Consider the following 26,980-nt stretch of genomic DNA (forward strand, 5'->3'; position numbering starts at 1 on the left):
TATATGACATCAAGCCACCTCTCAGGCTTTCTTTGAGACATTCAGTGCCTGTAACTGTTTTATTATTTTGATGGTTCCTTTCTGCACCGTCAGTTTTGATGTTCTTTTTAAAACAAAGATATAAAATCTTCAAAGAAAGACAAAATCATCTATTTTTTTCTTCCCTGTAGTTTTTACACCCAGTGACTAAAATAAGCATTTGGCTATAACCTCACTGGAATGCTTCAGCTTTCTCCCAAATATTTGAAGAGAGCAAAAGTAGCATCCCATAGAACTTGTTTCTGTAGCCAGGTGGATTGCTTCAGGCTAACTGGCTGCATTAAACATAAGCAATTCCTCTTCCTCTAGCTTAGGCTTCCTAAAGGATACCCAATTTCTATCTGATGCAGAGGATAAGTTCTGCTGAAGCCAATGTTGAGTATCCCATACAGACATGTGATCTGTATGATAGGAAACACACTCTGAAAATGCATCTGCAGAGTTTAACTTCCTATTATTTCTAGCAGCACAACTGTTGACATCAGTGCAAAAAGCAGGTGCTGCTTAAAGAGTCCAGCAGTGTCAGCAGCCACCTGTGCTGAGGTGCTTCTCAGCAGCAAATCCCCTCTGTGGGTCCGGAGAGACAGCATGCACTCCATGTGAAAGGAAGAAACACAGCTGATGTGCTCTTCATTACTTCAGTTATGGCTCCTGGAGCAAGTCCTCAGGTCACACACAGCACCCTGCACTGCCTAAGGAGAGATGACCAGGAGGAAGATGGATGGTGCACCAGCACATCAAGTGTCAGAAGAGGCAGAAGGCAGGTTTTAGCCACACTGGGTGTCATGCAGAAATCTTCAGGTTAGCTGTTCATAAGGTACTTCTGGACTCTCCTCAGACACTTACTAGCCTATAACTTATTAGCTTATTTCTTCTTAGTGCATTAATGCAGCTCTCCAGCCTGCGGGCCGTGCTGTGTTGGGGACATCCAGAGCATCTGCAGTTGCAGCTATGGGAAAGCCCAGCCCTCTCACAGGTCTCACAGGAAATGTGCCCCATAAATAAGGGGCAGGAAAACTCATCCCTGAAGGAAGCAAATACCACCTGATCTCCCCCCAGGGCCAGCTGCGAGAAAGTCTGTAATGAGCTCTCCAAATGTTTCTGCTCAAAAGGCTGTAAGGAAAAGAGGAGCCAGACACTTTTCTCAGCAGTCACTAATACACTGAGCCAAACAGTGAGTCCTCCCTGCCAGCTTCTGAAACATATGCAAAGCAGTCTCCCTAGTCTGCACAGGTAAGTCTTGGCCCAGGTGCATGACATGCACACCAGCTCTGGGGACAGGGCACAGGTGACAAGGCTGCAGCTGGTCAGGAGGAGACATGCTGGCCATGCTCCATGCCCATCAGCAGCTGTCCTTCCCCACACCACAGCCCTCAGACTTCTGCAAAATAAACTTTTCCAGCACAGGCAAGGACACCCCAGCACACATATCAATTAATTTTGAGTAACGCCCTAAAGCAAGAAGCATGTGACATACCTTCCCATCAAGAAATCAGTCAGGTTTGAGCCCTGCATGCCTCTTTCAGATTTGTTTCTGCTGACACTGCCAGCCAGCCTTCAACTGCTCACAGGGACCTCCTTTTCAGCCCCTGTTTTCACAAGAGCAGCAGCCACCCAGGCTCTGCACTCAGGCTGGGAGTCCCTCTCCTCTCTGGAGGTGCAGCAGCTCCACCTGCTCCCTCCTCCTTAAAACAGACCTGTAACTCCCAGCTCCCCACCACGCTGCTCACTGAGCGATGGCACCGCTCCCAGTGCATCCCGAGGGCAATCCCTGGGGACAGGGACTTCACAAGTGGCATCTCTGCTTTCCCTGGGCGCTCTCCTCCAAACCTACTTGTGCTTTCCCAGAGGGAAAAAAAATGTGCTGCCGCTGGAAAGTAACAGAATGAAAACAGGGTGGGAAGGGGATGGGGGGAGTAAAACTGTGTCTTTAACCTTTTTCTTGACTTGTATTTGGCTTTAAGTGCTCCACTATGCAACTTTAATAGAGATTCCCTGCAGTGGGGTTACATGGATCTGCACAAGCGCCTGCAGCGTCAGCAGACTTGGAGAGGAGGATGGAGCATGCCTTCTTGGAGACTTTTCCACAGAAAAGTTTCCAGGGCTCTGACATCCCCACTGAGATGACAGGGCACCAATCTTCAAAGGCTCTTCTGAACTCCCTATATGGAACTGAGTTTATTTACTTTAAGGACTTTCATCCCCTACGGCCAACAGGGAGCACAAGGGCTCGAGCTGCTACAAGAAAAAGGCCTGCTTGCCATGACCTTGCATCCCCTGAAATTGTTGGAAAGCTTTCTGAGACAGCTTGGAGCAGTGCACTGGATCAGGCAGCTAATTATAAAACTTGACTGGCTTTGCAAGCATACCTGACTCCCATGGAGACTGAGAGCAGGGCTCACAGGATTTGTGCTGTGTACAAACATCAGCTGGTTTTCAAGTGATCATTAATATCATTTCCCAAAATCTGTAGCATGCTCAACCCCCTGTTGTGCAAACATGATCAGGCCATCAGGTTCAAAGTTTCATATGATTCCGACCTTCCCAGGGAAGCATCTTAAAAATCCCTTTAAATGCTAACATTTCTTTTTCCACTTTCCTGTCTTCAAAATATTGTTTAGTGAATCTGTAAAACCTCTAAAATCAGGTTGTCATCTTTGGACATGGGCCATGTTTGGAATTTCTCATCTAGAAAGGCAAATGTTTCACTACATGCTGGCCACCTAAATCCAGGAAACTGTGTAATGAAAACTACTTTACAATCTTATCTATGGTTGCTGCCTCCTATATACTTTATAGTTGACATATTTATAATACAAGTGGGATGTAAAATATATCCACCTAGATAGCAGTCAGTCAGTCAAAATAAAAGGACCAGCACAGCATAAGTCCACAGCAGATTTTAGCTTCTGCCTGTTCCAGAGAATAATAGCTGGCTGTCTGGCTCTGCAAGAAGTGGATTACACATGCACACACACGGAACACAGACACCTGTGCAAAATGAGTGGTTTGATTCTCTAAGAAAATGTGGGCATTCCCTTGGGCTATTTTTTTTTTCCCCTCTATCTACTTGCATAAGCAGTACTGAGCAGAATATGTGGTATTGGAAACTATTACATTCTGAATGACTGATGTAATTGCATTTGAATCTTACCACGACCTCTACATATCCCCAAACCCAAGGCAAATTTAACCAAATGGACTGCTGTTCCATTCACCTGCAAAGATGCTTCCCAGATGAATTTTCAAGTCTTTTAAAGTGAGCATAATTTCCTGATTCCCTCGTTGCCACCCAGTTCAGACTCATCACAGCACTTTCATTACTGCCCAGCCAAACAGCAGTGTGTTTGCAAATGTTGTTAATGGTATTGCAATACCCTATATGAAGAAGAGTCAAATGCAATATGCCAGAACTCACCCCAGCCTGACAAATAATACCAGCTAACTGTAGCAAAACTGACAAGTCATTTAAGTGCAAAGTACTTTCAAAAATGTCTTATTTAGGCACACAGTGCAGTGGCTCTGAAGTAGCAATCAGCAGTAGGATACTTACCAGCTCAGACCCTGGCAGGTGAGCTGGGAGGACTTGACTGAGGAGCCTGCACAAGCAGCACAGAGCACTGCTGCTCAGAAATGGAGCAGCTGCCTTGGAAAGGGATGAGATGGAGCCCAGCTGGAGATGGAAGCATGCCCTACCTGGCCTGGGCCCACAGCCCCTGGAGGCAGTGGAGCTGGAGCAGGGAGAACGGGCACTTGATCAATAATGGCAATACAGAGGCTGAACTGTCATGGGATGACAATAAGGGCTTCCCACAGCCACTCAGAAATCCAGGATGGATGTACAGGCACCTGTGCCCAAAGCACGTGTGCAGCCACTCCTGAGTGCCATTCTGGGAACTGGGGCCAGGTAAGACCACCTGTGAGCTCTCAGGGTGCCCTGAACAATGAAGTAGAAGAGGATATGCCTGGGTAAACCCAGACACATGGAGTACTTGATTAAGTCTAGCCCTAGAACTCTTTCCTTCTTTATAATGCATAGAGTGCCTCAAAGAACAGGCTGCTGCATTTCCTTTAAATTCAGTCCTTGTCTGCAGTATTTACTTGAAAGACCCTCTTGATGAGCGAGGAACAAGGAGAATGATAGCAACCATAACAGTGACCTCTGCTTGAGGGAAAGAAATCATTTTGATTAAATGGGTTAAAACTGTTTTTCAGCAATGTTAACCTCTGTCTTTTAGGGATGCCATATAAACAGCTGGAAGAAAAGATATGCTTATTAATGATCAAAACTTTCCAGGATTTCAATTAATGAATGAAAGAAAATGGTCACATCTCTGCCATCTGAAAAATTCCAAAGGGGGGAGAAATGATAGGACATTTCCAATATTTTTTAGATAAAGAAATTGAGCATAAGAAAACTAAAAATCTTTCAATTGACTTTGAATATGCCTGATGAAACAAAAGCAAGTACAAGTAAAGCTTGAAGGATTTCTGTGTATGCACTTTACATTTTCTATTTTGCTTCTGGAGTTGCCTTAAAGAGTTTTTCGGGTTTTTTGCGGACATCAGAAATACAAATAAAGAAATTAGCAAGAAATCTAACAAATGTCACCAGTCTTTTCAAAACCAGATCACAAACTGCATCATTGGATTACCACTTTCATTACAAATGCTTCATTCCAGGAGCTCACACCTTTCCATTATTCAAACGAGAGCTAAGTTGCTAGAAGAGGACGGATGTCCAATGCACATTTTGTTTTCTTCACACACTTTTTTCCCAGAAGCTGCTCTGATACAGCAGATACAGAGCCAGAGTTACAAGGGCAGAGACATGCCTCCATTCCTCCTCTCTGCCTTGCAAGGCCTCCCGAGACCCTCAGCATGGGGACACTGCACTCTGCTTTGCACAGAGCTCCTCCTTCAGGACCCTCAGGTACCACCACAGCCCATGAGCAGAGCAGTTGCTGTCATCCCTTGGATCACTCAGGACAAGACCTTTTACCCTTCAGGATGTAAATTACCAGCTGTCAAGTGGCTTCAATGGCACTCAGCTCCACGTGGAGAAGCGCTACAGAAATGTTAATCAATTCTAATCAATACCAGATCCTGTGTCTGAAATGAGCTGCTGGCAGCAAAATGGCAGCAGCAGAGCTGAGGTTCTCCAGAAAACACTTTGAGCACAAAGGGAAAACCAATGACCCTGAAATATCCCTCAGCAGGCTGGCAGGAGTGACACTTAGGAGCTCTGGCACAGCAGGTATCAACCTGAACCAGCTGGCAAAGGGAATGGGTTTTGATTTCCAATGCCATCCACACAATTATTTTCACTAAACAAGATCCCATGTCAAGTCTTTCACCCTGTGCTGTCCCTGTACTGCTGGGACCCTCAGCATCGGCCCCAGGGCAGCATCACCCATGGCAACCCATTCCAAACCCATTGAAAACCGAGCATGCGGTACCCAGGTGGGCTTGAACCCCTCAAAACACTGATGGCTGCTCCATTTCAAGGAGGGGAGAAGATAGGCTGAGCAGAAAGGTTCATTGTTCAGTGGAAGAAATGGGACATGGCCCAAAACTGAATAACAAAAGATACACATTTTAAAGGTAAGCTATTGCTAGCAGAACAAGTCCAAACAGAATTCAGGGAAGGAAGACAGAGCAACCAGACACTTGCAATATGCTCCACACAGTACAGTGATGGACAATAAACATGTCTGAACCAATACAACAAATTGGATGTGGCTTCCTGCATCTTTCATGGGCCACCAGCTGCCATCTGCATGTTTCCATATTCATCTATCATTATCTCATACTTATTATAATTGTCACAAGCTTCATGAGAACACCCCTCACAGTGATCCCAGTCTGTCCTCCACATTAAAATCAATGTCAAAATCAGAGTCCCAATGGACTAAGTCTTTGTTATTTCTAATTCTGGGGACAGAATCCTTTTTTTTTTGACACACAAGTTAAGAAGAAAATGAATTTGATATTAAAATGTTCAAGAAATAGTATTTTACTGTAGTATTCAGGAGAATAAGCTATTTTTAATAGCACCAAAATATTGCTTGATTTTGCCTTTTACTTGTATTTTTGGTATAATAATTACCTTTTTTAACCTCCCCAAAATCATAAACAAAACTATATTCTTTTATTTTGAACCTCCAGGGGTATCCTGGTCCAGTTTCAAAATAGTTTTGAGTGTTCTATAAAACTAAAAATTCATCCAAACTTCAGAGTTGTGAGCCTGACCCATCAGCATTTTCTGAGGGAAAAAAAAAAAAAAAAAAAAGAAGAAAAAAATAAACAAAACCCCATACCAGAAACATGTTGGTCAGCTCCTGAAAATATGTACTTTTACAGAGTCCCAGCTGGCCTGGCAGGAGGCATGAAATATTAAATGCTTTTAAAAGAAAATAAACCTAATTATCTTTCTATGCATTCATATCAAAAGATCCTTGATTTTTTGCCTTTCTTACTTCAAAAACAGAGAAATATAGATAGAAAAATTGTGATTGCTTACAAGGTAACACTGGAATTTCAGTTCATGGCTCTGTTATAGAGTAGGATGCTCTAAAATCAGAAATCTTTAACAAGTCAGTATTAGCTGTGAAGTATTACTAATTCTGAATTCCTGGTGGTTTGCCACTTTAAATTAAGTACTAGATGAGATCAGATGAGGAGTGAGGGTTTTTTTCATTGTTTGCTCATTCTTGTGTATTTATGAAAGTAATTTTCTAAAGGATCCTGGGTAAAACACTGTAGAAATTGAACACACAAAATATTACAGTAAAATATAAAGAGACATAGTATTGTATCTTCTGATAAATAGCTCTTTTTAATTGTGCATTCCAAACAGAAATTAATGCAAATCAATTTTCCTCTGTAAGATATAATGTCATTCATTCTAGTGACCTGAACTACAGAAATAATCATCAATATTTTACCCTGACACCCAGACATCCATTACAGGATCCCATCCACACACTCTTCTTCCAAGCAAGGAGCTCAGTTTTCCTGAATCAATTAATCTCTGTTTACTTACGTGTTTCCCCATCCATAACAGCACTGATTTAGTAAATCCCTCCTAAAGCGAAATTTCAACATTAAACATAGAAGTCAAACATGTGAGCTGGCAGAATTCATCAGTGTCATACGGATATTCCCCAGCTACAGGAAACAGGAATTTATTCAGCTCAGGTTTATTGCTGGAAGTGTTCCCCTAGCACACACAAGGCTGCTCAGCTCTGCTGAAGTATGTGGTGCACACTTTACATTTCAATAACACAACGTACTCCTAAAACCACAGAGTTCCAGCTCCTGCTCTAGCTGGTCCTGCACACCTCACACAGATGAGTGAGGCTGGTCACCTTCTGAACAAAACATTTGCAGCAAAAACCTCAAGACATGCTGATTTGAAAACAATCTTTCCACCCTTGTGCATAAAACACACTGAACAAATAAGAAGGGGTCTAACACAGACATCCAACTACTTTTGTTGCCATTATTATTTTCATAGCCCAAAATAAGTAGTTGGCACTCTGCTGACCTGCAGTAGGAGGTGAGGACTCAGCTGATTTGCTGCAGTAAGTGCAGCTCACTAATTTTCCCTGAACAAAAAGGAGATGGCCAAGACCAATTTTGGGGGGGTGGCAAAAAAATCGCCACAGAGCAACAACAAATTGCTGAATGTTATGTCAGTGTTTTTCTTACAGAACTTTGCTCTGGGAGGCATGAGATTTAATAAGAGTGAAAGCTTTCACTTAAATGAATAAGTTTCTACCTTCCATGTCTGCAGAGGAAACCTCCCAAGAGCTCAGAAGACTTCTTGTTTCAGCATATCACCATTCTAAAAAACTAATTGTGATTATCACAGCCTAGCTTAAAAAATTAGATTTTACAATTTTTTAATACCACACTTTGTGTCAGGGTTGGATTCACTCCCTTTTTGGGTGTCTCTTAATCATATTTTTGATTTCTTCATCATGAGCACTAGACACTTGGCTTCCATCTTCAGTGAAAGTTGTGACATTGGTGTCTGTAAATGTAGGAGGACCATGCCAAATCTGCAGGACTTGCAGAAAATTGCAAAATCTACTCGTGTTACCCTGCCCTGGTGGAAAAGGTAAAGTGTCATAGCCATTCACTCCCACAAGCAAGCTTTCAGCTGCCTTTTGTCATTTATTCATTTTAAGAAAGCAGATTAGGTCAAAATTTGTGAAGGTCAAAAAATCACAGACCGCTTCTTTAGCTCATACAATACCAAAATGAAAGAAAATGCTAAATTCTCACTACCCCTAGAAGCAGGTTTCCATTTAGTCAGAATTTGTATTATCCTTTTCAAATATACACACCGCAGTTTGATTTGATACTACCCAGTCACAAACCCCAACTTCATACTAAAATACCTCATCAGCAACTCTTCAGAAAGTCAAATATATTGAGCCACTCCAATTACCTCTAATAAAATTCTTGTACTTTAATTTGGAACAAAATTTCAAGTTTTCCACTCTGGCAAAAGAATCTGAAATATTGCAGAACTTAAAGTCCCTGTAATTCTTGGGAAAAGAAGTTTTAGAGCAGTTGCCTTGGTTTGGAAACCCATAGTATGACCTGGAATAGCAAGTACAGACATCCAAGTGCTAAGTGGAATTAACACCAGTGTTCAAGAGGGTTGTGATCCAACAAGTCCTGACCAGCCAAGTTGTGGGCAACAGCACACATCCTGCAACACTTGTGCTTCTACTAAACATTTTCTTGAGTGCTCATAATCTTTCCTCTTAAGTACTGAGAAATGGGACTCTCCATGCATACACCTGCCTCCTGCAGTGGAGACACATAGCTCTGTGTCTAAAGGACTGGCAGCTCTCTAAGTCCTTTGGGCCTCAGTTAAGTCCTAAGGGCTTGATTTGCTATATCTGTTCAGATCCTAACATCCTAACCATGCTCAGGGTAAGCTTTAGGAATTGCTATGGTTTATGGATTTCTTATGGGAGCTATGCCAGCCTTGAGTCAAGCCCTTCTGTTTTCCAAACTAAGCTCTTAAGTTTAGTTACAGCAGCTCTAAAAACCTTAGGCCCTCTGTGGAAAGGCATGTGTACCTTGATCTTCTCGTGGGATATGCTCTGCAGTCAGTATGCCATAAAGCACATGGACAAAAAGAGCCCTGCATGCAGCCCCTTCTCAAACCATCATTGTGGAGCTCATCATCCCATCCAAGTCACTGCCAAAGATCTCAGTGCTCCTCCTTGATTCCCTGTGGGGTGAGACTTGCCAAGAGTGCCCCAGAAAGTCAAACCTACACCCCATACGTACCTCACAGCCATTAAAGGGTCTCCACAGGCACAGAACCCAAAACCCAGCTCTGCTCTGGTCGGGGAAATAAGGACATGGGAACAACCAGTTGCACACCCTGGAAAGCCAACTCTTCAGCCGGTTTTTGCCAGTGCTGGTCTATTTGCTGATTCCCTCACTCTGTAACAGGAATTCCCTAAGAGAAAGTACTGGGGCAGCCTGGGCAGGTCTGAGCACTGCAGCAGCCTCTTCTTTCCATGGTGGTAAAGGGTACAGTCCCCATAACACGCAACTTCTTCTTTTGCTTTATCATAGGAGAAGTTTTATTGTCTTATCTCTCTTATGTAAGCCATCACTCTTCAGCACAAGCAGACACAAAAACCCATGATGAGGCATTTCTAATTCCTCCATTTACATGCTCTACTCTGAGTATAGTAGGCTGCTACTGAAAATCCTCCCGGCAAACAATGCAGGATCAAAGACAAGAGCAGAATTCTGTGTGACTTATAACTAAAAAATGAATGGTGGGGCTAAACAACAGCTTAGGAAATTATGTAAGGAGTAAATATATATTCAAAACAACCCCTTCTAAGCAAATCCCAGAACACTCCATACAACAGTTCTTAAATGGAATATAATAACTGCTATGCTGTTCAATTGTCTTGATATAAGCTCACCAAAAAAGTAAGATAAACCTTACCAATCTTTTCAACCCAACACCATCATAGGAAATAAATCTTAAATGGCCATAATTTTAAACCGTATACCACAAAGAGCCAAAACAAAACAAAAATCAACAAACAAACCAACCCCCAAAATGCACAAAAATTAGAACTCATTATGGAAGATGCAAGATATTTTCTGCTGTAGGTCTACAAGCCAATTGCTGAAAATTAAGACTAAACTACTCATCAATGAAGAATACATGAAAGAACCAAACCTAGCCTGCCCTTTGTTCACACCACACAAACACAGTGCTCCTCTTTGGGAAGTGATGCTTACCAGTGCAAGCAGGACTACAGAACTCCTTCAACAGTGTCCTCATAAAACAGACTTTCTTTGGCAGCTGGGTGGGCTACAAGAAGAAAAGTGAGCAGGTCTTTCTTCAAGCAGCAGTGGTAGTAAGAGGTTGTTGGTGTAGTCAGCAGCCACCACCACTGATCCCACCCAGCTCAGATGCCTGACAGAACCAGGATGCAGAGTGCACATGTGTCCTGTGCAGGCAGAAAACATTTCCTTGGTAATTAGCAGCAGTCTCCTACCTGGGGAGGCATTAATAAACTGCACTCATCATGAAAAATTAAACATCAATGATTGAAACAGCAGCATTTGCTCTCAAGTGTCAGGCTTTGGTACCATAACAGGAGATGGCAAATTCAATTTCAAATAGTGATTGCAAGAGACGATGAAGGCAAAGTAGTCAGAAAGCCCAGCTTAGCATGCAGAGTATTACACTGGTGACAAGTCAAGGATTTTGTTCTCAGATCTGTTTGTGAGAAGCAGTTTTGTACATTCAGCAAAGGAATCCGAAGGGAATAGCAATTACAGAGAGCTGCTGCAGCTGAGCTTTTTACACCATCACACCAGCGCAGCTCATTTCCCAGCAGGATGCTCCTATTGGGAAAACCTGATATCTGCTTGACGTTACCAGTCTTCCCACAGCAGTTCAAGCAGTAGGATGTTTCTGAGCAAAACTGTAATGATTCAATAGAGAAATGTTCCACCCATAGAGGAACAAGACATTACCTCACCAGAGCCAGCAGATTTAGTGGATTTATTGCATGTTATCCCACAGCGGTTATTTTTCCTCCCAGTTCTAATTTTGCAGCACACAGTGGTTCCTTGCTACAAGAACAATTTGCATAACCAAGCAGAGACTCATTCTGAAGCACACAACAGCATCCAAATGCCACACTGTACGCAGGGCTGGGAACGGCACATCAGGTTTCAGTATTGTTATTAAACCTTAATATTTCCTGAGGGCTGTGCAGTCTTAATTGTATCTCGTGCCTTTGCCACAGCACTGCACATAGTGTCATTTCAGTACAAATCAGATGAAAATCCACACAGATTTATCTGATTTGTTCCCCTATCAAAGTTTTTGAATCCAGTTTTCTCTGGAAGCCTCTGAGGAGAAAATAAGGCGCAATACACAGAAGTGAAAGATTAAAAACACATTGCTGTAGTTTTGTATTGGTACAAAAAGTGAAACACCAGGGGAGAAGAAAGCGTGAAGTGCTTGCTGTTCTCCCAAGGACATGAAACAACGTTTTTTGGCAACTAACACCTAAATTTCAGTTTGCTTCCTCACAGTCCCTCAAAACGCACTGCCTTTTTTTTTTTTTTCCTTTTCCTTTGGTATTCTTTGATTTCTCTGTGGAAATGTGGTGGGGCACCACTGCATGCTATCTGTGTAGATGGTGTTTTATAAAATCATTTTAGGAAAACACACTGTGCCATATTTATTCACTCTTACAGTGGAAAGCAGGTTACTGATGCTGTTTTACTACTTCAGCCTCCAACTCCGAGTTCTGTATTTAGAAGTACCAAGCAAGAATTTATTGAGGGTATTGCATCACTCACTTAAAGACACTGTATGTGCATAATTGGAAACAGATCTTCTGGACTTCCTTGGACTTTAGGTAGCTCTTTGTTTATGTTCGCAGTCTGCCCTGTGGTCTGCATCCTTTTTTATATACACAGCTTCTGTGATGGTCTTCTATGAGAGGTTTTCCTTGTGCTTCTTTCTCCTATTTAATTCTTCAGTGTCTGAATTAATGAACAGCTTAGAAAATGAAAATGTCACAGCTTAGTGCAGAATGCATCCATTACTACAGTAGGATGCAGGACAGTTAAAAGTACATTACCCAGTGGCAATAGAGTTTATCTTCCTCCAGCTGGAATACAAAGCAAAAATATCCCATTGACAGCAATGAGAGCCAGTGGGCTTAAAAGATTCTCATGATCTTACAAATTAAGACAACCTACTTTTCATGAACAGTGACAGAACTTGTAGTCTAAGCATCATTTAAGAGCCACAAAGTGCACAAATGCTCAAAGGGATTAAATTTAGTTTAAAAAAAACAATTTGCAGATCTCATAAAAAATGTTATAACAGTTTGATCCAAACGTGTGCAATCAAAACCACAAAAACTTGCTAACCTCTCCCCTTCACTCAACTTGTCCTATAATGAAATACCCTGGGGAAGGAAAGAGGCCATAGGATATAACTTGCAGGGTTTTTTAAATTCTTTGAAGTACTTGGTCTGGGCATAAGCAGAGGGGTTGATAGGTGCTTTGGAGACTGGAGGATAATTTGGGCTTAGCTTTATCAGCTGGATTTGAGGAAACAGCTGAGATCTGACGGAATAAAGATATGCTTATGCACTGGCTTCTACCATCATTTCTGCCTATGTGGAAGAATGCAATAATAATGCTTACAGAAGCATCCACGGGGCTCTGAAAACATCTAGCACAATCCAACAAAGCCTGATATACCATTTGTAGAAGCAGAGAGAAGCAAAGGAAGGTAAAAATTGTCCCCATGGTTCCTCACAGCCTCACCAGTCTGGATGCAGCAATGTCCCTGTTTCCTTCTTGCACTCCTCAAATCTCTTTTCACTGCAATTGCTTTCAGCCATTCATCAGAGAAACAGGCTGGGGGAGATTTTCAAAAGAAGTGCCCCAGTCTCAGCTTGGGGACACAGACCTGCTGCAGGGAGGCAAAGCCCAGACAGTGTGGGACTAAAACTACATTTTCTTCCCAGGGACATCTGAAGCAACACACATTAACTGCGAATGTTAGAAAAACGCTTTTTCTGGGGGATCAATGGCAAATTATGTTTTATATTAACATGAGGAACCACATTTCAGCAAAAGAGGTACTTCTTAATGCCTGTAATCCTCTCCAGCTGGATTCCAGCTGAATTCCTGTCAACTACATCCAGTCTACTTCTGCTAGCAGAAATCAAAGTTTCCTTCTTGAAACAGGACAGCATTTTAGGCCCAACTGAAAAAAAATTCTCATCTCAACTACTTACTATGTCTAACACCCTGAGACACTTATCACCTGTGTCTCCAAATAAGCCCTCATTTTTAGCTGTTCACCGGCAGACAGTCAAGTGCTGTAGGTTTTATACAAACACTAAGTAAGAAATGGACACCACCTCAAAAACTTAAAGTAGGACGAGTTGAAAAACAAGTGTGGGAAAATTCAAAAGTCATGTGGAAAAAACACCTCAGCAAAAAGCTTTGTCAGTGGACAGGAAAAAGAGAGAAGCACTGATGACCTCCTGATACTCAGTTTAGTGCTCTGTTATTAGAAACTCTTTAGGCACTCCATCCTTCTACTACAAAAAACAAGCACCTTATGTGGTTGAGAAGAGTGTGAGTTCACTTTAAGAAATCTGAAATTTCAAACGTAATGATGCTCTACAATGTAATTCCCCAGGGCATCCATGAAAACCTGCGCTAGCTGTGGCTGGGAAAGGGTTCACAGAAAGACATATATTAGGATGTGCAAAAGCATTTTCTGAGACAACAAAGCATATATCGTGTTTTAACTGAGAAAACACAGAAGCAAAGTTAAAGAGGAAAATATTTTAATCTACCCTGTGGCAGAAAAATTAAATACAGAAGCATTAATCCTTGAAGGTATATAAATGCTTGATTAGGCAAAGTGTATTGATTGGCAAAAATTTATTCCAAGGTCAAAACCTGCATTGACTGCTGTCCCTCTGCTTACCCAGTTTAACCAACATGGCCTAAGAGACTCGTGTTTAGGGAGGGTGGCTCTGAGAACGGACAGTTCCCTTTGCCTTTTCAGCTCCTTCCACCCCATTTAACAGGGCTCCATGGTGGTGCCCTTCTGTCCCCACATACTATGGCTCCCCATCCACTTTGCTTATGCTTAATTCCATTTCTATCTCCATTTTCCACCAGCAGGAGCTAAAACTGAACACTGGGATGGGAGCTGGATGTAGAACAGGGAGAGCCTCTGCAGTACATGTGGCAGCTCACTGTGGTGACAGAGCAGCCACTGCCCTTCACTGAGCCTTCAGCGCCAGCAGAGTTTCAGGGGCACTTGTGCCACAAGAAAAACAAGGGGTTTGGCTGCTCTCTTCCCAAGGGCCTTGAATGAACAGTGCCATAAGCTAGTGTTTTGCTCAGTCTGGAACAGTCCTTACTAAGTCCTTATCCAGCATCAAGAGACACCACATTACAAGACGACAACTTGAACCTCTTCTCCTTCCTAGCACTACTGTTTATATATTTTCAGATCATTTCCCCAGATCTGTGTGTTTATGTCATATTTGAGCCTTACAGATAGAAAATACAGTATTTCTAGTTCCCCAGCTAAAAACTTCTCTTTATTCTCACCAGAGCTTGCAATGCCTCCCAGTCTAGTACTACCTTCAAATTCAATTGAATTTTGTATTCACCAGTCAGACTTAATGGGAATCCCTGTGGGAACCCAATGGACATTACATCCCAATTTAAAGTATGACCATCTATCATTAGCACTGATGTAATTTTAGGTATACCTGATATTACTTGGGCCCAAGAAATTTATTTGGTGTGGTAGGCAAGAGTAGGAGGTGATGGTAGATGTTGCTCCTACCTCTGAGTTGGAACTACCTGGTCTTTAGGGTTCCTTCCAACACAAACCAATTTATGTTTCCACAAACTATATCAATAAAAAGTCAAAATTAATAAGTCACCTTTAAAAGTCACTTCTATATTCTGTGATTTTCCTTTGTTGAACCACATGCACATTCCTAATGAGTCCACCACCTCCATGAAAACTTATGATTTTTCTCTTAAGAGAGTTTAACTATTACTTTCCTACAGCCCGGATTTAATATTATCTAATGACATAAGCCAGAACAATTATTTAAAATCACTGCAATATTGCCCTTCTCAAATAGTAGACAATTCCAAAATTCTCATGACTGCTAAACAAATTTGCAATGATGTAGTAAAGGTGTAGGTAATTCCCTATTTCATAGATCCTGCCCCTCACACCTGCAGGGCATCTCTAACTGCCTCTTGGTCTCTCACAAGTGTAGCTGTTTGTTTAGTGTTTCATTTATCACCTAGCCACGCACATTTATCAGCTTTCCTTGCTGCACCTTGTTGAGGGCTTTTTCCAGCACCGATGAACAAGGAAGTGTGTGAGAGAGAAATCAGCTACAACAAAAGGTTGAAATGCAAAATATTTTGAAGTCTCACTGCATTCTTTTCTGGGCTACTCAGAATAAATGTGAATGACCTACATACTGTGCATATACATGAACTTATCAATTGGGTTAGAAAGGTTACATCTACAGTGGCCCAACTCCAGTTCAAAAGCAGTTCAAACAGAGCCCTCACAAAAAGAATCTCAGCCCTGCTTATTCACATTAAAACAGAGCAATTATTCTTTATGATTTGCTGTTCCATAGTTCATGATTCTCATCTCTCTTGGTATTCACTTCAGTGCTGGACCCAGCACTTGTCATTCAAGTAAGGATCTTTGCAGATATGAAATGCAATGCAAATACCAAGCTTCACAATTTATTTTACAAGCATTTCCACTTAAATTTGACTGCTCAGTTAATGAGTGGTTTAACCTCAAAATTATAGCAACCCTGAAAATAGCCTATAAACTTTTATTCTGTCTGTTAAAATTAGTCTCATAATTTTTCTACTGGCCTTCAGTGTTGCACCAAAATAAAACAGGTCTGGTGTTGCCACTACAGTTACCACAAACACATAAAAAACCATGCAAAGCCTAAGCACTGAGCAATATAAATCAGGATGCATAATTACACAGCAGCTGCTCACTGGCAGGAAGGAACCCTGTGAGCAAATTTTGGCCTGGTGATTTGGAATAGGATTCAAACAGATGCCTACACTTCTCAAATTGCTAAGACTTAGTTTAATGTTAAAGCATAATGTTTGCTAGATCCAAATCATTGTAACTCTTTACAATTTATTTTGTCTAGGATGTGGAGTCATGAAAAATAATGCTGAAGTGTCAACTCCCTTGTATTTCAATCCTGGTTTTGTTGTTGTCTCCACACTTAGGATCAGAAACAAAAGGGGTGTAGATCCCCAGAAGATGCTTTGGGAATGCAGATACTTCTTGGATATATATGTGTCCAGCATATAGGGGTGTCAAAGGTTTTGGCACTGCCCAAAAACTCCTGAATAATTTTTCTGAATTTAAGTGCCTGCTTCCCCCTTGAATGCCCAATGTGCACCTCCAGCTCTTCTCCTGGTATCTAGCACTGGAATCTGAGGCTTAGTACTACAAGAGGCCAGAAGCCTGAAAATGAGAAAAAATTAGCACCTAGCTTTAAATAAGGTTGTTTAGCCCTTTACAGGATTTAGCCCTAGCTTTCCTAAAGCTCACTCATCAAAAGTAGTTTTTGAAAATGAGATGTGCTGTTTGAAAATCTTAGACATTACTAAGGTCAGGGAGACTTCTGCTCTTAGGAAGCTAAAAGCTTTAGAAGGAAACCACAGAAGCACAGGGGAAAAGCACTTTAAATACCCAGCCCTCTTTACAGTTACCAGCATGAGCACCCTTTCGGGGAGAACAAGTAACTTCCTTTGCCAGAGCTGCTCTTAACAGCCCACAGCCGTATTCTACATCCCAAAAAGAGCAGGAAAAAACTTGTTGATTTATATATATGTATATATGTTCAACACATGCACCAACAACCTGCCACCCCACTGAGCAGGGAGGATAGGGGAAGGGAGCTGATCTCAGCCTGGGATCCATCAGATCCCAGGGTGCAGACACATGGGTAAGCAGGGGAGCACACTCTTCCAGATAATGACAACAATCTTTTTAATGTATTAGAAATTCAGCCAGAAAGGTGGCAAAGGAGATTTTGGGAAGGGGGTGGGGGGAAGGAAAGATCAAAATAATAGTTTCAAAGCACTGTACTTATTTTAGACATTCTTACAGCATGTTTCCATAGGAACTGGAACGCAAAGGAGCACACTGCAGCAGCATTCATAAATGCTGAAATGTTGTGTGGTTTGGTGGCTTGTAAAGGATCGGTTAAGGGCACCATGACCACTCAGAGTCCCAGGCACTTGCTGCCTTTGCTGCACAACAGGATATTAGCCATGATGTTTTGCAAAATCTAGGAAAATAACCTTTTTTGCCAATTTGTTTTTCCTGTCACCCTGCAGGCATGGCTGTGTAGCCATGTGTACAGCATCACTCCTGGGCACTCCCCACCCAGATCCACCTCATGTGGGGCATGAGGACAGCAGTGTTTAACCCAGGTTGTTTGGTTGCTGTGGAGATGGTGTGTCCTAAGGAGTAGCAGGTGGGTTGGTTTTTGTATCCAGCTTTAGTGCGCACCTGCTGAGCGACCTTGTGCAAGTGACCTCAGGTCAGATCTGCTCCATCTGTCGGCTGCCTGAAATGCATCTCACCCAGCTCTGCAGGTGAGCCCTTCTCTGGCCAAGTGGGCAGCTTCTGTCCTGCCTGAGACACCCACACCATGGACAGGTCCCTTGTCACATCCTTACACTAAGCTCTTTGCCCACATGTCAATGTGCCACATGACAGTTGATTATTTTCTCCATTCAGAACTGCCCACCACAAAGTGAGGTCTGTGTTGCAGCTCACCAGAGCAGCATTCAACTGCATGCAGTGGGTGTTGCAATGTCTTGGAGCAATGCATGGGCACGGGGGTGCTTTTGGTAACCTTGCTGGTGAGACAGCACGGGAGGATATTTAGGATGTGGGAGTCAGACCTGGTGCAGCATCACCCTTAACTCCTCCTCTGTCAGCCCCCTCCATAAGCTGTCCTCCTCAAAATTAAAACAGGTTCTTTCTCAGAGGAAAAAAATTAGTTGTCTCCAAAAGGCAGCATTAGAAGCAAAGAAACCCAGGCAGCAACAAGATAAAATCCAGGCAACAAGGATCTGGGACTGAGCAGGAGAATGAAGCTATTTAACTGCATTGCTCAAAGAAGAAAAAGATGCTCCAGAATGTGATGAACTGTGCACCTCACCCTGTGGTGGTGAGCCTAAATGACCAGTTTAACTTCAGATGGTGAAAATGAGACAAAATTCCTCCCACCTCCTGTGCTGTCATTCCTCAATGCACACAACAGTTCAGTGGCAGCAATCCCATTTGTAAAGGATTTTCTCACAAACTTGTGACAAGGGCTGTGCAAGCACTGGTTACTTTTACTTATGGATTGAGAAAAAGTAGAATTATGTTACTTATGAGTTTGAAAACCTCTTAATATTAATATATATTGAGACCTGTCAGACTCATACTAGTAAAGGTGGATAATTTTTAACAATCAGTGTCAAACACATTCTTCCCTGGACTTGCCAGGTTTAACATAACATGCCAGTAAGAAACTAAGCCAAAATGCTGGCCAAATGTCTCTGTCCAGAAGTATCACCCAAACTATAGCCAGCAGAATCACACAAGTTGGAAGGGACCCACAAGTATCATCAAGTCCAATTCAGCATTTCACAGGACATCTCAGCCCAAATGCTCCATCACTTGTAACCACTTACAAATATGCTGTTGTGGAAGTGCAAAAACTATTTTTAAAGCTGCATTTTGTAAATTAATTCAGTGGTTGCCTACATCACAGAGGTATTTTATAAACACTATTACAAAAACACAAAAATTTAGATACTCCACATACTGCAACACTTCCTTCTCATGAAAACAACTTCCACTGTACATATTGTCACAGGAATTCATAATTAATTACAGATTTAACAAAGAAATATAGATGTAGAATGTCTGAACCTAGGTCTCATTTCAAATGTTACAATGAGAGTTTCAGTCAGCGTGAGGATAGAAGTATCTGGAAAGCCTTGACAGCCTCACACTGAAATTCTGTGCTTAAAATCTGATAAAATTTTCTTAAAAGAAGAATATTCTGAGTATTCAATCTTTTCACACCTATCCAACAATTCCACTTTGGGAAGGTGCATTGAAATTTTCACTATGTCTGCACATTGTATTTTAAGGATACAAAGCAGTATGTTACAAATATAGATATTTATGCTTTTTTGCCTGTGAAGTCAGACATTGATGTAGCAGAAGACATGCTTTAATGTCAATTATCAAATCTGAGTGAAATTTAATTACTTAAACCACTGCTGTAACAAAGGCACTAAAGCAGGATGTAAATTTTGCACAGCTGCATGTATTTGCACAACTCCAGATGCAAGCACTGAAATTCCCAGTGGGGAGTAAAGTCACAAGCCACGGTGAGGTGGACTAAACACAGAGCAATCTGCTTCACAGCCCCAACTAAACAAAACACACATATAGCTGCAGTGAGCATATAGATAGAGATATTAGGATTTCTGATACTGCTATTTTTACCTCGGATAACTCAGTCTATAATAACGAAGAATACAGTGTCCTGCACTGGGCAAGCCAGCTGCTGTGAACTCACCCAAGCATTCAACTTCCTGTTCTGGGTCCCCTTGTGGGCAAGTCAAATCCAGATCTTCTCTCTCGCATCCAAACTTTGTTTGTTTTTACCCAAGACCACATCTCGCTCCGAGAAACCATCACTTTCAAAAAGAGCAGAGTGAGCCCAGCAAGGGTCAGCCTGCAGGACTTCCCTAGGGGCTAAGAACAAGTAGAGATCTGCCAATCTGGCCACCCACTCCAGAAAGCATTTCTCCAGCTTAGCTTTCCCACCGTAAATTCTTGATGCAGAGAAACAATTAAAAATAAAAAAAAAAAAAAATAGAAAAAAGCAATCCAGTCGTTTATCCTCCAGGCTGGAGAGAAGGAAAGAGGCTGCCACAGCAGAGCCTGTTTTGAATGCTTGGCAGGTACACAAGCACAAGGGGGATGATGCTATAGATAAGCATAGACAGAAATAGCTAGAAGGATGAGCTGGCTCAGGGTAGCAGTGGTGAAAGGCAGCAATCTCCCTTCTCCTGTGATTGTACAAAAACTAGCAGCTGACCCGCAGACTCACCGAGAGTGTTGGCAGGAAAGGGTCCCTCCAGGCTCTGAGCCTCACACTGGAAATATCCTCCTTGCACAGATCCCTTTCCCCATCTTGGATACATGCTTTGAAGGCTGCATCTTCTCAGCCTGCTTCTGACTCAGAGCACAAAACCTGCTCGCTGCCTGTCGGGGGTTTTGGTGCTGTTCCCAGAATCCTGCCAGGAAGCTGCAGCTCACAGATCCCCCTGCGCCAGCAGGAAAATCCAGTAACTGGGGCTCAGAAAATACTGCCAAAGCACCAAACTGAAGTATCTGGGCAGCCACCTCATGTCTCCCCCATGAGCAGCCTCACACAGCTTTCCCTACTGCTGGTACCAGCCCACAGAGACAGAGATGTCACCTGGCACTTATGCAATTCTGCTGCAAAAATACAAAACAGTTAAATGCGAGGATTTTACCCAGCTGCCACCATTTAATCACTGTTTCTTTCCCACTTCTTTTCTGTAAGGCAACAAATTCTAATTTTCTTCTAAAACTGGAGAACAGTCTCACCTGAATGTGCCTGTGCTAGGGAAGAAGGATTAAAAATCCTGCTTTTTAAAGCTGCTTGAGCAGGAAAAGATTAGACAGTGCTGAATTTACCCTGTGCAGTATCAATATCCAGGAAGCCAAATCCTTGTCTGCCAGTATGACGGGACACCAGAGAAACTATACAGCTTGGAAAGGGTTGAGATGGGCAAGGACACTGAGGTCAGCTAGAGGTAGCAGTCTGGGAAGGGAGAAAGTCCTTCTCAGTCTGAGAAAACTGAGAAGGAGGGAAATAAAGAAAGAGTCATAGACATTACCACTGTGGTTTCACTAATGGGATGCAAAGGTGGTTGAGGGCATGACAAGGTGCGCACCAGAGAAGAGATAAACTACAGAAAACTAGGACTGGGTCACAGACAAGTGAAACTATGCAATACAGCAGAATTCATGAGTGGGGCAAGCAGCCAGGAATGTGAGAACACAACAGAAGGAGGAAACAGGCATGGGAAGAAAGCGATGTCACGAGAAATGGAAGGAGAAGAGTGATCTGAGAAACAAATGAAAAACTCAGTGCTTAGAAAGAAAATGAGGAAAAATAAATCACAAACTAACACCAATCTCATTTTAAATCATTTTGTTAATCTGTTGAGCCTGAAAACATCACTTTCTGACACATGTTCCGGTTCCCTTTTTGCCACTGGGTGTTACATTACTTCAACCACTGAACCACGCTCCTGTGTCCAGAAGGAAATGTCCTGAGGGACTTCCTCACCTCCTTCAGAACAAGGGGACATAGGACCTCTAGCATAGGGTTGGTGGCAGGGCAGACAGGAGCCATGCCACACAGAGCTCTTCACCTCCCAACGCCAGCACTCCATCAGCCCAGTGGAGGGGCACGCACAGATGTGGGATCAAACTCTACAATTATGGGACAGCTGCTGCGTCGCTCACCAGCTGCCAGCCCAGGCTGCTTGAGGAAACCTCACAGGCCACAGCTATCCCATTCAATTAGTCATTCCAAGCAGCTTCCCAGGAATAAGGTCATCTTCCAAGAGTCGACTGAAATGGGTGACTGCATGCAGCCGCCTGATGGGGACATGCCCTGATCCTACAACTCCTGAAAATAGGCCTGGGAACCCACTGGGAGGAAGTTGCCTGGCAGGCTCTAATTCAGGCCAGGAATTAGCTGCTCTACCAGCTTCCCAGTGTCAGCAGACAGGCTCTCCTTGGGGCCTGACAATGCCCTTTGCTAATAGAAACAAACCCATAGCTTAACATAATACTGCAGTTGGTCAGAGAAAACCTGTTATTTTTTTCATCCCACTCCATTTGTCTTGACTAACCTGGAAAATCAGAAAAAAATAGTATGCTTGTCATGGTAGGAAACCTCAAGAACCTTAAATAAATGGCTTTTGAGATAGAGCTGATAAAGAAAAACCTTAGGTTCAGAAAGATAAAACCTACAAGTGACAGCAGAGATACAAATGGAAACTTTAATTTGACATAAAAAAAAAAAAAAAACAACAGCAAACCTTAAATAATTTGTGCCCAGGCAAAGTCTTCAGGCACATTTATTTTCTGTTTTCCATGAAGGAAAACATTATTGTTATAAAAATTACTGCACATTTTTTTGATTATGTTGCTTTGTTGGATAAGAACCAACGCTGCCTGACAGTGCTTTAGCAGTAGTAGTAGAGCACTAGAGCACCCACTGTAGTTTAAATTAAAGCCTTTCAAACTCATTTAAAAAAGCATATGTGGCCCATTAAATAAAAAGGGCATTTCAAAAATTCACAGGGTGTAAACTGTTCCTTTCTAAAACATTCCTATCAGCTAGGGTTACTTCCTTTCAGATTAATGGAGAAGAGAGCCTGAAAAGCAGGTAACTGTGACCTAAAGAAACTAAGAGGGAAATGTTCCGGCAGTTGATTGGAATAAGTACTTTGTACCAAGCAGCTGATGATTTCAGACCTGCCCTGTGTTTTTTGCACTACTTCCACAATAAGGTGAACTGATACCACCTGTTCTTTGTCAAAGAGGAGAACACAGTTTAAGTATTTACAGTTTGATATTTACCATTTAAATGATGGGTAAGAAAACAAGAACAGTAACAGATGGGCTTCTTTTAACTGCATTTAAGTTGTTTAGAGCTATTTCTGGGTAAAAAAACCCAACAAACACACCAAAGAGCAAACACAATATGCCTTCCTGATGCATACTATTCATCTGAGATTCAACATCTACATTTGTTGAAATAAAAGTGAACTGGAGTCCAGTTTTTAAACTATACGATTGATACAATTTAATGCCCCATTTTTAACTTGCAAAGGTGTTGAAGGAGCTGTTTTATTTGCCAAGAGACCCCAAATATTACTTTATATTTCCACTGGGATTTGGATGCTGATTATTTTCACAGCTAAAAACCTGCCTGGTATGTTTGATCTTCCTCACCAGCACCACAAGGAAAAAACTGTGTTAAGGTCTTTATCCTACCAGGAATAAACACTTTTGAAAATTAACTGGGAATCTCCTTATAGGCAACAATACACATACAGCATATTTCCCAGTATAGTTTTAGGAGGACACCCTTCCACCTGAAATATTATATAAGGTTCTGCACAAAGACCACTGTTAGGAAATAACCAGTGACAGATAGCAGCACTCCTCATCAGTCAAGCCAGCAACAGCAAAAAAACCATACAAACCCTTTTACAACCAAAAATATCCCCAAAAACCAGTTACAAGAACACCATGAACCCAAGCAGTTCCCAAGCACACATGAAAGAGCACTAGAAATAAAAATTTAAATGTTTTCTTTCTCTACAAAGAACTTGCATGTCAAGCATGTGCTGGTTATGGCTTGTATAGAATTAATTCTCTTCACAGTGGCTGCTTACTGGACTGTGTTTTGGATTTGTGCTGGGAAAAACAAAGCGTTGGTAATCCAGGGATGTTCTGGTTGCTGCTGAGCAGGGCTTACACAGGGTCGAGGCCTTTTCTGCCTCTCACCCCACCCCACCAGTGACTGGGCTGGGGGGGCACATGGAGCTGGGAGGGGACACAGCAGGGACAGCTGATCCCAGCTGACCAATGGGATGTCCCAGACCATAGGGTGTCATGCTCAGTGTATAAAGCTGAAGGAAGAAGGAGGAAGCAGGGGAGGAACATTTGGAGTTACAGTGTTGTCATCTAATTGCAAAAGTCTCATACCTTCTCTGTGATTTCTCATGGACACCTCCTCACAGCACTGACTCCTTCTTCACAGCACAGCCAACAGACTCCAGCTCTCCTCACAGCACAACCAACAAATTCCAGCTCTTTCCTCACCCAGCTAACCCACTCTTTTGTAGCACTCGTCTCCTTATTGGACACAGCTGTGGCCTATTAAGTTCAGGCCTGTTCCTAATCTTTGGTGATTAGAACAGCTGCAACTCCTCAGGTGTGAGACTACCTTCTGCACTACCGCTACTTTCTTACATTCTATCCTCCTATTATGAGGTTTGTCTTCCCAAGTCAGAGCCCTGTGTGATGGGCCTCTGCTCTCCTGGAAATGGCTGAACATCACCCTGCCCATGGGAAATGGTGATTTTAATTACTTGTTTTTCTTTGCTCACATGAACAGCTCTTGCTTTCCCTATCAAACTGTCTTTAACTCAACCCACAAGTTTTTTCATTTTTACTCTTTGAATTCTCTTCCCAATCCTGCTGGGAGGGAATGTATGAGGGGCTGACTTGGGGCTAAACCATGACAAAAAATTATAAAATTCCACAGCTTAAGAGAGGTTTTTGGGTTTGTTTGTTTGGGTTCTTTTATCATAGCTTCTGAAAAAACATCACCACTGATTTGCTTCAGAAACAAGCATATTTTAGCTCAATAGACTTTTGTATTTATCCTTTGTCTGAACTGGAAGCATTCATATTCAGTTACTGTGTAGCACAGCCTGTACAAGCAGCAAGTTAAGATCACCATCAGAATTAGTATTCTCTGACATCAATACATAATTCCCATTACAGAATAGAAACTACCTAGGAGAGAAGTTCTAATTTTCCATACTGCACTTTAGCATGCAATTGTAGAACAGCTTTTTGGGGGGTGGATTTCTTTTTTTTGCTTTTAGATCTTGTACAATCTACCATGCTGAAATCATAGAGATGAAAATCCTTGAGCTACAAAATTGTCAAAGCTGTCTTCAGCCATTGTGAGCTCCAGAAGTGCTCCTTGATTGCTCCATACACATTCATCGCTGTCTTTTCTGAGGAACCTCCCAGCTAGGGTTAGCTTACTGCCTGCCTTCTACTGTATTAAAATGCTCATTACTGGGCTGTTCTATGCTTTAATCATCTTTCTATAAAGGAATTTGAAGGTGTTTTACAGCAGTTGCCCTCTCAGATCAGAGCTGAAGCCCATCTGGCTTCTCACCCTACACTCAATATCCCTATGAACCATACTTCACATGATGACATAGGAATAATGCAGAAAGCATAGAAGGAACAAACATTCCCCTCCTCTATGACCCCATAGCCTCAGATCCACCCATTGCAGACCAAACGAGCTCTTACGTGTAAGGTTTTCCTTTATGTCCAAGTACATCCTAAATTACTACTAGTAATTTAAATGCATGACCTGTCTTCTTTTTGACTTCCTGGCCCGTTTCAAGCAACTGTGGTGGAAGTGCTGAATTCCCACAAGTTCTGTGAAAGTTGGTGATCAGGGAGTAGAGCTGAGGAAAGCACAGAAAGTAACTTTCACTTCATGTGACAACAGAAAGTCTTCATGAGAAGTTTTTTCCTTAATGATGAGAAAGCTGCAGCTGAAATAAGTATTTCATGATACACCAAGGAATTAATCTCTTCATCACAATGTCTCTCCCATGGTGACTGTCTATTTCCTAATGAGGTGCTACTGTGACTGATGTTTCCACAGCAATTTCAGCATCACTAAGGACTCTCCCCTGTGTGGCTTCTTTGGCTTCCTACAAAAGGGCGTGGTACACCTCAGTAAAAAGTGAACTAATCATGAGAGAAAAATCCAATAGAAACCAAGCTTCAGTTATTCTGCTATTTTTGTGACCATTTGCATAATTCTGTAGTCTTGAAATTCATAAAATTGTCCTGTTTTAAAAATTCTACTAATTTTTGGTGGACATGGGCATGTTAATTGATAAATGCAACATTTCTTTATGTGAAAGGGATTTGCTCTTTTTCTCCTGGATCAACATTGGATTTTACAGATTATCCCATTGATTTCATGTTAGAATGTAGAGTGATTGGAGCTCCCAGCACGCATAAGAAAATTCTCTAAAATTAATTGAACACAGTGCAAGTGTACCAGACAGTTCAGGAACAGCTTCCTCCTACCCTTATTTTTGCTGATACTTGTATTAGGATATGATAACATGATCTGCATACAAGAAAAACTTTATAAATATTCATAACACTGCATAAGAACTTTTATTTACATGCATGAGACTCACCTGTTGCAGCTCCAGGTTTAAGGACCAATAATTCAAACATGAGGCAAGTAAGGAAACAGAAGCATGGGGATGACTGTCGACTGGGCAAAAGATGATAAATTACACCAGTCACAGATCTCTGGTAAGAACCAAAACTACAAAACACCGAGTAATAGGTTCTGAGTACTGACATCCTTTCTCTAGCTACCTTCCTCTAGCAATTCTGTGGATGCTAAAAACCATAGTGTCCCTCAACAAAAACACACTTCAATTCTATTGCTCTTCAAGTTTAAATTATTCCCAGTGCCACCGTTACACTTCTTCCCGAAGGATTGGTTTTACCATTGCAATACTGTTGTCTGATGTACACACATAGTAACTTTTCAAGTTACTTTTACTGAGGGGACTGTCCTACTACCTGGATTCAACCTCCAGTCATGCTTGATATCAATTAAATATTTCCAGAAGCCTGAGCAGAGTCTAAAAGAGTACCCATGCAATTAGTGAGTGCCATGGATTCTCATCAGTGCATGTGAAAATGGGTCAGCAACATTTAGAGGGTGCACATGTAAAAGATGACATCCTGGGATGCCTTCCAGCTCTCCTCTTCTAAGTCTACAACATACACCATTAAGATAAAGCCTGTGTTGAACAGTACATTTTTTGATCTGTGTTGAAACAGACCAAAAAACAGTATGTTTCTACCAGACTGCATGTG

General features: G+C 42.1%; 1 protein-coding gene across 6 annotated transcripts in view; it reads right to left on the bottom strand.

Annotated features, from left to right (window-relative positions):
- Positions 1-26,980, bottom strand: part of MTUS2 (microtubule associated scaffold protein 2) — a 265,481-nt gene that overhangs the window by 215,230 nt on the left and 23,271 nt on the right. For 2 of the 6 annotated variants that reach the window (XM_064716686.1, XM_064716676.1), the window contains one exon: positions 25,370-25,782. The exons of 1 other annotated variant lie outside the window; for it this stretch is intronic. The gene's annotated coding sequence lies outside the window, so the exon portion shown is untranslated. Of the gene's footprint in view, positions 1-19,772; positions 19,838-20,309; positions 20,614-25,369; positions 25,783-26,980 lie in introns of those variants that run through there. 3 more of the 6 variants (XM_064716731.1, XM_064716704.1, XM_064716722.1) reach the window with 3 other exon arrangements.

The sequence above is a fragment of the Zonotrichia leucophrys genome, chromosome 1 (genome assembly GCF_028769735.1).
Source record: "Zonotrichia leucophrys gambelii isolate GWCS_2022_RI chromosome 1, RI_Zleu_2.0, whole genome shotgun sequence".
NCBI classification, from domain to species: domain Eukaryota; kingdom Metazoa; phylum Chordata; class Aves; order Passeriformes; family Passerellidae; genus Zonotrichia; species Zonotrichia leucophrys.